Source organism: Pogona vitticeps, chromosome 4 (genome assembly GCF_051106095.1).
Source record: "Pogona vitticeps strain Pit_001003342236 chromosome 4, PviZW2.1, whole genome shotgun sequence".
Classification (NCBI taxonomy): Eukaryota; Metazoa; Chordata; class Lepidosauria; order Squamata; family Agamidae; genus Pogona; species Pogona vitticeps.
The window spans coordinates 16,274,413-16,284,552 of NC_135786.1; the positions used below are offsets into that span (position 1 = coordinate 16,274,413).

General features: G+C 44.4%; 1 long non-coding RNA gene across 1 annotated transcript; it reads left to right on the forward strand.

The window, feature by feature from the left end:
- Positions 1-472: 472 nt before the first annotated feature.
- LOC144588804 (uncharacterized) lies at positions 473-953 on the forward strand. Its single transcript, XR_013544514.1, has 2 exons — positions 473-623; positions 670-953. It is a non-coding gene; the product is annotated as an uncharacterized LOC144588804 (long non-coding RNA).
- The last annotated feature ends 9,187 nt before the right edge of the window (positions 954-10,140 follow it).

Consider the following 10,140-nt stretch of genomic DNA (forward strand, 5'->3'; position numbering starts at 1 on the left):
TACATTTCCTTTTACATCATTTGGTAAATGGAAAAAATGCAAATACCCTATGCCAAACCCATAGCATTTCCTGAATTTCCCCCCTAATGTAGTTGTACCTTAAGTGGAGAGGAAATAAATGTGAATTAATACATTGATTAAAAGTAACACAGAGGATATAAATAAGAACTGCAGGTTAATTGATATTGAATACATCTTATGCTCAGTGCAAGTCCTATGTGCCTAAGCCTGTTTCACATTGCACCCAACTTCAGCTAGTTTTATTTTTTATGTCACCCAAGTCATTCAAATGAGTATGTACCAGGATAACAGAAATGTAAGTTAGGAAATAAGCAAGCAAGCAATGTGTTATTTTTTCTTTCTTTTAAATGATTTGTTTTATTAAACATATATGAGTACACTTCTCCCTTCAACAACACAGGGGCTAGGGGTGCCGGACCCCATGTAGTTCAAAATCCCTGTATAACAGGGGTGTCAAACTCAAATTCATCGGGGGCCGCATCAGCAGTTTGGTCCCCATCAAAGGGCTGGTTGTATCTGTACTGATGGCCTTGCAAGGACCCTATCCGACTTGGTGGGAAAAGGAAGGAAGAGAAAGTGTGTGTGTGTGTGTGTGTGTGTGTGTGTGTGTGTGTGTGTGTGTGTGTGTGTGTGTGTGTGTGTGTGAAGGAAGAGAAAGTGCCTGTGTGTGTGTGTGTGTGAGAGAGAAAGAGAGATACAGGAAGAGAACGTGTGTGTGTGTGTGTGTGTGTGTGTGTGTGTGTGTGTGTGTGTGTGTGTGTGTGTGTGTGTGTGTGTGTGTGTGTGTGTGTGTGTGTGAAGGAAGAGAAAGTGCCGGGTTCTGTGTGTGTGAGAGAGAAAGAGAGAGAGAGAGAGACAGAGAGAGTTACAGGAAGGAAGAGAATGTGTATGTGTGTGTGAAGGAAGGGAAAGTGCCGGGATCTGTGTGTGTGTGTGTGTGTGTGTGTGTGTGTGTGTGTGTGTGTGTGTGTGTGTGTGTGTGTGTGTGAGAGAGAGAGAGAGAGAGAGAGAGAGAGAGTTATTTAGTATATGCAACTCTGCTTGGATCTTGCAAAAAAACACATTCTTCGGTCCTTTCAAATCCTCAGGCATTCCAATCGAGCAAGAGAGAGAACGGAACGTCAGGGAAGGGAAGGGAAGGGAAGCGAGCAACCAGCCAGCCCTACCGCCCTCCCTCCCTTCTCTCCGCGGCTGGGTCGAACGGCCGCCTCCGACGTTACCCAACCGGGCCGGCGCATCGCTCCGCGTTCCCTCTTCTCTCCCTCTCCTCAGGGCCGCGCTGGCCGCTGCCTCCCACGTCCCCCCAGCATCTCCTCCCTCCGCCTCGGAGCCCGGCCAGGAACTCCCACCGCTCCCCTTCCCTTCCCTTCCCCTCGGGGCGACAGAGGCGGCGCGGAGCCCTCTCCTCGCGCGACCTTGGGAACGGCTCTCGCCTCAGGCCGAGAGCGAGCGAGGAACAGGCACGTGAGGGAGGGAGGGGGAGCGGGGGGCGGAGGGAGAGGAAAGGAGTGACAGCGCCACAGCCAATCGGAAGGAGGACATAGCCTTGTTAACTTGAGCCATTTTTTCAATGAATTTACTCCGTGCAGGCACGGAGTAAATTCATTGAAAAAAAGGGGGGGAGGCTGCAAGGCTGGCGGCGGCTCCGCGGGCCATCAGTCGAGGTCTGGCGGGCCGGATTTGGCCCGCGGGCCTTGTTTTTGACACCTGTGCTGTATAACTTTTATGCTCCTGGCATGCCCCAGCACCCTCCCTGGCCACCATGTGGAATTGCCATGACAGGAGAGGTAGCCAGCTGGACTCCTGCCATCAGATTGGGGGTTGTCGTGCTGGCAACAACAGGGACCTAGGTAAGCTCAAGACCCATCTTTCTCTGGCCACCTTCTGGAGACAGTTTATTTGAATATTTATTTATTGAAATATTTATTTATTTATTTAAAAAGAGTGCATAACCAAAACTGTGCTGCTCAGGTCCATGTAATTCAAAGGAGAATTGTAGTAGAAACAGCTCAATGAAAACAGTTAATGAATAAATCAGTAATAATTAACAGTTTGCTTCTTAAATGGAGAAACCTAATATTAGCAGCTTTCCAACTATGATATCAGCATATGTTGTAGGTAGATCCTGCATGCATTTTCTTGAATTCATAAATCGGCAAAAGGAAACCAGATTTCCAACAGTTCATTTTTGCTACTAGGAGTTGATAAAATACAGTATATTTCTTTTCTCAACAGCTTACTGCTGGAAACACTGATATTAAGCTATCTCCATAAAAAGGTAAAGGTTCCCTTTGACATTTAGTCAGTTGTGTTCGACTCTAGGGGATGGTGCTCATCCCCGTTTCCAAGCCGTAGAGCCAGCGTTTGTCCGAAGACAGTTTCTGTTGTCACATGGCCAGTGCAACTTAGATTTGGAATGCTGTTTACCTTCCCACCGAGATGGTACCTATTTATCTACTCGCATTTACATGCTTTCGAACTGCTAGGTTGGCGAGGAGCTGGGACAAAGTGATGGGAGCTCACTCCACCGCGTGGATTCGATCTTACGACTGCTGGTCTTCTGACCCTGCAGCATACAAAGGGTTCTGCGGTTTAGCCTGCAGTGCCACCACATTCCCCCCTAGCTATCTCCATAGTACTTGCCTATATGCCCTCTTTTTCTTGTTTAGTCGTTAAGTCGTTTCCATGGATCAGAGCACGCCAGGCCCTCCTGTCTTCCACTGCCTCCCGGAGTTTGGTCAAATATATGCCCTCTTTAGGTGTCACCTTTCTCTGCCCCATGTGGTGAAGTATGTAAGAGCACCTTTGAAACAACCTAGATTTGGATTGACTCTTTCATTAGAGGCTGATCATTGAAATCTTCTCAGTCAGCCTGTCGTATTTCAGCTGAGTTTAAGCTGAGCTACAACATCTTTATGACAATTGCTAATTTGGGCCTTTATTCTACATGTACATGCTGTCATGTCTGCTTGCTTATCCTTTGCGTCTATTTATCCTTCTGACTTTTATGTGGCGAGAGAAACTAGAATTATTTTTCCTCTTTGTTGATTGAAAGATTTCTTTCAGATTAATAGCTATGTGTATTTGTGTACATACTTAAGAAGGATATCAGCGTGAACACTGATAAATATGTGCAGTCAATACTCATGAATGGTACATGCTCTGTAAGAAATACCGCATAGGTATAAAATAGAGAGTAGTAGTTTCCACTACTAAAGGGATGGTAAATAAATAAGTAAATATTGATTAAACATAATGTTTAGAAATGAGGAAGATTCTTTAAGTAAGAATATAATGTGTTTCACTTCAAATGATTTTATGATGAGACTGACATTTCTAATGATAGGTTTTAAGTAAGATTTCCTTAGAAGTTTCTTTTTGTCTGACAGAAGTTCTGAAATCTTAAATTATCCCTTTGCTTTCATTAAACTTTGAAAAATGTCAAACATAGTTAGGCACATGAATATAAATCAGGCAGACTATGTAGTTTCTCCCATCCTTTTTCCCCTTTATGTCACCTGGTTTTTAAAAGGTTTTCTCAGCTTTCTCTCTTGCTGTTTGAAAGGATATCTGTTGAGATATTTTGCTGCAGTTGATGTTAGCAATCCTGCTATGTTGTTTGATAGAATCATAGAACTAGAGTTGTTAGGGACACCAAGGGATCATAAAGTCCAGCCCATTACCAAGAATCCACAGCTAAATCATTCCTGATAGATGGCTTTCCAAATTTGCAGTGAAGAGAAGTCCACCGCCTTCTGAGGTAGTCCATATTATTTATTTATCTTATTCCTATCCTGGGTTCCTCCTCAAAAGGGACCCAAGATTCCAAATACTGCCAATATTACATTGAATTGCATTATTAAATAAAGAAAATAAAACATATACCTATATTTAAAAGCTGCTTACTAGAAACAGTTAAAAAAAACCAGTGTAAAACACACCATAAAACAGTAAAGTGTACTGCAGCAATCCTAATAAAACTAATTTCTCAAGGCATTTGTCTAACAAAAGCCAGCTTTGAAATGGGAGGCTTTTACCTGGAGTGGAAGGGCAACAGGGAGGGGGCCAACTTAGCTTCTTTTGGAAGGTCGTTCAGTAGCCTGAGAGTAGCTGCTGGAAACACACTCTTTTTAATGTCCTCAACAAACAAGGATGGTAGGATAGAGAGAAGATTGTCCCCTGAAGATCTCAAAAGGTGGAGAAGATTATACAGGAAGATACAATCCTTCATCCCACAGTCAAACAGCATTAACCATCAGGATTTAGTAAGAATCTTCTTTCCTGCAATTTGAATCCATTGTTCAGCCTTACCCTAACAGCTGAAACAAGTTTGTTCCATCTTCCACATGAAAAGTCTTTAGATATCTGAAGATAGCTATCTTATATCATTTTCGATATTTTCTTATCCAGGTTCAATGTAACTAGATTCCTCAGTAACTCCTCATGGGGCTAGATTTCCAAATCCTTCACTGTCTTGGTCACCATCTTATAGATATATTTCAGTTTATAGAGATTTTCCTGAAATTGCAGTGCCCAGAATTGGAGACAGTTCTCCAGGTGAGATTGACTTTTATTTCTATGCTTCCTTTCTCTCAGTGAAGAGACCCAACATGGCTTACCAATTATTTTTTAAAAATCTGTTGAAAAAGACAATGACAGAAAATCCAGTTGGTATAACCTTATGTTGTGCAATGAGTATGACATCATCAGCTGGTGATAGAAATTTTAAATCTAATTTAAAACTTCATATCCCATATTTTAACTTCCAAAGCTCCCTAGGGTTGCCTTTTTGCCCTGCTGAAGCATTTGGGAGCCTTAGGCTGAGGAAGGAAGCATTTTAGAAAACTGCCTCCAGATAACTGCTGATGGTCCCAATCCCTAGGGAACCTCAGAACCTGAAGGAAGGGATTGGCCATTTTAACTTAAATTAAAGATTTCTGCTGCTTGATGATGATGTCAACATCCTTTCATGGAATAAAGTGATGCAACAGGATTTCAGCCAATAAATTATTACATTAAAATAATTAAATTATTTTAATTTAATTAAAATTAAATTAAATCCGAATTTAAACCTCCACTGCCTTGTGGCTATATCCACTTATGGAAAGGGCTTCAGGAGATAACCTCGAGGCAAAATCCGGAGCCGGAGTCCCGGAGGCATTTTCTTTCATTCTGCCAACTCCTGCGACGTTGCTGGAACCAGTTGTATTGGCTCTTGCCTTTCCACTGGACCATTTCAGCGATGTGGAGAGGGGGGATTTGCTGCTTGGGTAACAGCCTATCCTCCATACTATTTTACCCAGGCTTCGTGCTCTGGAGAGGACACTCCAGCTTCGCATACAGCGTCGAAACAACACGGGAAGTAGCAGTTACCGGTTATAAGTCTCTGCTCAATTGGCGTAGAGCAGGACGCCAGGGGCTACTTCTGACGGTGGGAGAGGTCATTGCACCTCACTAGGTAGATACCGCCCGCCTTAAGCTGGGCAGCCCCCAGCCAGTAAGGTGCTACCTCGCCACGGTCTGTTAACCTCACGGGGTGCGTGGGGTTTAGGGTGAAACCCGACAAGCAGATCGACAACCGTGCACCATGCAACAATCATAAGAAAACTTCTGCCCTAAAGCTGGGCACCTGGAATGTACGGACAATGACCCCTGGCTTTCCTGACTACGGCTTTCCTAACGACCTGCAAGAAATAGACGATGTGCGCAAGACAGCTGTCATTGACATGGAACTGAGTAGACTGCAGATGGACATTGTTGCCCTGCAAGAGACAAGACTGCCGGACTCGGGATCTGTCAAAGAAAAAAACTTCTCATTCTTCTGGCAGGGAAAACCATCGAATGAGACCAGGGAATATGGTGTTGGCTTTGCAGTCAGAAACACTCTCCTGAGATGCATTGTTCCACCCACTGTGGGGAGTGAAAGAACCCTGTCTCTGCAGCTCCACTCATCAGCAGGACCAGTAACCCTCATTAGTGCATATGCACCAACACTGTCATCCACTCCAGAAGTGAAAGACAAATTCTACGACGATCTGGCAGCTACTATCAAAAAAGTCCCTGAAAGAGAGTCACTGTTCATTCTTGGAGACTTCAATGCTAGAGTTGGTGCTGATCACAATTCTTGGCCCACTTGTCTAGGCCGTTTTGGCATTGGAAAGATGAACGAAAATGGCCAACGCTTACTGGAGTTTTGCTGTTACTATGGTCTCTGTGTCAGCAACACATTCTTTAATACGAAGCTGCAACACAGAGTTTCCTGGAGACATCCAAGATCCAAGCATTGGCATCAGCTCGATTTGATCCTCACTAGACGTTCTAGCCTTCCTAGTGTTACGATCACACGCAGCTACCAGAGTGCTGATTGCGATACTGATCACTCCCTGGTGTGTAGTAGAGTAAAACTGCGAACAAAGAAATTGTATCACATGAAAAAGGAAGGAAGACCACGTATTGACATCAACAAGACTCGCGATCAAAGAAAAGTGAAGGAATTTGCCCAAGCACTCGAGGAAACCCTTCCAGGTCCAGCTAATGTAAATGCACCTGAACGATGGGAACACTTCAAGAACACTGTCTACAACACTGCCTTGTCCACCTTCGGCAAGAAGACCAGAAAGATGGCTGACTGGTTCGAAGCCCATTCGGAGGAGTTAATGCCAGCCATTGAGGATAAGAGAAGAGCTCTAGCAGCATACAAAGCCTGTCCTAGCGAGTACAACCTGCAAGCTCTTCGAGCCGCTCGTAGCCAAGTCCAACAGGCTGCCAGGAGATGCTCCAATGACTACTGGCTTCAGCTTTCCTCTCAGATACAGATAGCAGCGGACACAGGTAACATCAAAGGAATGTATGATGGTATCAAGCAGGCCTTAGGTCCATTACAGAAGAAATCTGCTCCCTTGAAGTCTACTACAGGTGTGATCATCCAGGACCGAGCACAGCAGATGGAACGCTGGGTGCAGCACTACTCCGAGCTATATTCCAGAAAGAATGTAGTAACCGAAGAAGCATTAAATAACATTGAGTGCCTGCCTGTCTTGGAAGAGCTGGACAGCGAACCAACCCTAGCAGAAATAAATGCGGCCTTGGATTCCCTCACCTCTGGCAAGGCACCTGGAAGGGACAACATCCCTGTTGAAGTGCTGAAATGCAGTAAGGAGATCATCATCACCGAACTGTATGAAATCTTTTGTCTCTGCTGGAGGGAAGGTGGAGTACCACAGGACATGAAGGATGCAAACATTGTCACGTTGTACAAGAACAAAGGTGACAGGGGTGACTGCAATAACTACCGTGGTATCTCTCTTCTTAGCGTTGTAGGGAAGCTGCTTGCCCGTGTTGTGCTGAAGAGGCTCCAGGTGCTTGCAGACAGAGTCTATCCGGAATCACAGTGCGGATTTCGAGCAAATAGATCCACCACTGACATGGTATTCTCCCTCCGACAGTTGCAGGAGAAATGCAGGGAACAACAACAGCCACTCTTAGTGGCCTTCATAGACCTTACAAAAGCATTTGACTTGGTTAGCAGGGATGGCCTTTTCAAAATACTTCCCAAGATTGGATGTCCACCTCGTCTCCTTAACATCATCAGGTCCTTCCACGATGGAATGAAAGGCACTGTAGTTTTTGACGGCTCAACATCAGATCCCTTTGACATCCGAAGCGGAGTGAAACAGGGCTGTGTCCTCGCACCAACACTTTTTGGGATCTTTTTTGCTGTCATGCTGAAGCATGCCTTTGGAACTGCAACAGAAGGTGTCTATCTCCGGACTAGATCAGATGGAAAGCTCTTTAATCTCTCTAGATTGAGAGCAAAGACCAAAGTCCAGCTGAAATGCATGAGGGACTTCCTCTTTGCAGACGATGCAGCCATTGTTGCCCACTCTGCTGAAGACCTCCAACAACTCATGAACCGTTTCAGCAAGGCCTGCCAAGACTTTGGACTAACAATCAGCCTGAAGAAAACACAAGTCATGGGCCAGGGTGTGGACTCACCTCCCTCTATTACCATCTCCACACAAGAATTGGAGGTTGTTCATGACTTTGTGTACCTTGGCTCAACCATCTCTGACACCCTCTCTCTAGATGTCGAGCTGGATAAACGCATTGGGAAAGCAGCCACCATGTTCTCTAGACTCACAAAGAGAGTATGGCTCAATAAGAAACTGACAACACATACCAAGATCCAGGTCTATAGAGCCTGTGTCCTGAGCACACTCCTGTACTGCAGCGAGTCCTGGACCCTTTGTGCCCGGCAGGAGAGGAAGCTGAACACCTTCCATATGCGTTGCCTACGACGGATTTTTGGCATCACCTGGCAGGACAGAGTTCCAAATAGAGTAGTCCTAGAACGAGCTGGAATTTTCAGCATGCATACATTACTGAAACAGCGACGTCTACGCTGGCTTGGGCACGTTGTGAGAATGGCTGATGGTCGGATTCCAAAGGATCTCCTATATGGAGAATTAGTGCAGGGAAATCGCCCCAGAGGGAGACCACAGCTGCGATACAAGGATATCTGCAAGCGGGATCTGAAGGCCTTAGGAATAGACCTCAACAGATGGGAAACTCTGACATCTGATCGTTCAGCCTGGAGGCAGGCAGTGCATCACGGCCTCTCCCAATTTGAAGAGACCCTTGTCCAGCAGGCTGAGGCAAAGAGGAAGTCACAAAGGAAGCAAAACCAGGGAGCTGGACAGGGGACAGATTGGATTTGTCTCCAGTGTGGAAGGGATTGTCACTCTCGAATTGGCCTCCTCAGCCACACTAGACGCTGTTCCAAGTCCTCCATACAGAGCACGATACCATAGTCTTTCGAGACTGAAGGATGCCTACTACTAAAATAATTAAATAAGTGATTTAATTAAAGCAATTTGTTTAAAACATACATGAGGTAATAAAAATACAGCACCCAGTATCAGTTTTTTTCACTGCCCAATTAGTTGACAAAAGCCTGTCTGAAAAGGATGGTCTTCACCTGTCACCTGAAGGATGAGAGGGGGCATGCTGATCAAAGCAGATATGATCAAAGCAGAATAGTATGTATGATAATGCTACCTCCTTTGAACCGGACAGTATACTTCTGTTGAAATACAGGAATACTGTGTGCACTTTTTTTTGCCTCTGCATCCACTGTTGACTCATGTTCACCAAGTGATATAATAAAATTCCTAGATTTTTTCCACAAATAGCAGCACTAATGGAATTTGTTCACTCACTCTGTTCAGGACAGAGTTTTATCTTCTTTTGAAACAATTCTACTCTGGCAACAGTAATCACACACTGGCCAAAATCCTGTTTTCATTAAGTTACAAGGTACAGATCAGATGATGGCAAAATCTACTGCTGTTAATAGTTAATGTAAATTAATTTAAAGCTTCCTATTCTCCCCTTTCAGGTTCTGAGGCTCCCTTTTGTTCTGGGGTAGCCTTTGGGAGCCTTGAGATTCCGGCAGGGATGGGGGAGGCTTTCATATCAGAAAATCATTGTCAGATAGCTGCCACTTGGATTGGGACTGCCACTGGTGATCTGGCAAAAAATTTTTGACTGTTTAAGGCTTTGTCTCCCAGTTTTGCCCAAAGGTTTTCCCCAGGGCAAAAGGAACTCCCATGAAGCCTCATAATCTGAAAGAGGGAGATAAGAAGCTTTTAATTAGTTTAAACTAATTATTATTGGGACCAGATGGCAACGTCATCCTGTCTGTGCTGCATAACTTTAAACAAGAGGATTTTGACCTCTGACAAACAATTTTTGTCATTACTTCATTTTATCTGCAATATTATTGCAAATAAAGGAGAATCAGATTTTAAAAATGAAGAATTACATTGAATTTTATATATTTGTTATTACCCTCCCCCTTGCCACCATCTGAAGTCTTGAATCCTTTAAGATGCAAAATGTAATAATGGTTTGCCCTGAAATCCAGACCAGTGTAAAATCATCCTTTTAAAGAAAGCAATATGTGCTGGACTGGCCTTACCACAAAGAAGCCTGAAGAAGATGATGTAGGTGGCAGATTCTACAGGAGCCACAGCTACACCTACTGACCATTTCAATCTACAAGGAGCAATAAACATAACTTCTGGACCCCCCCCCCCCATTATTGGATTTTGCTTCCCT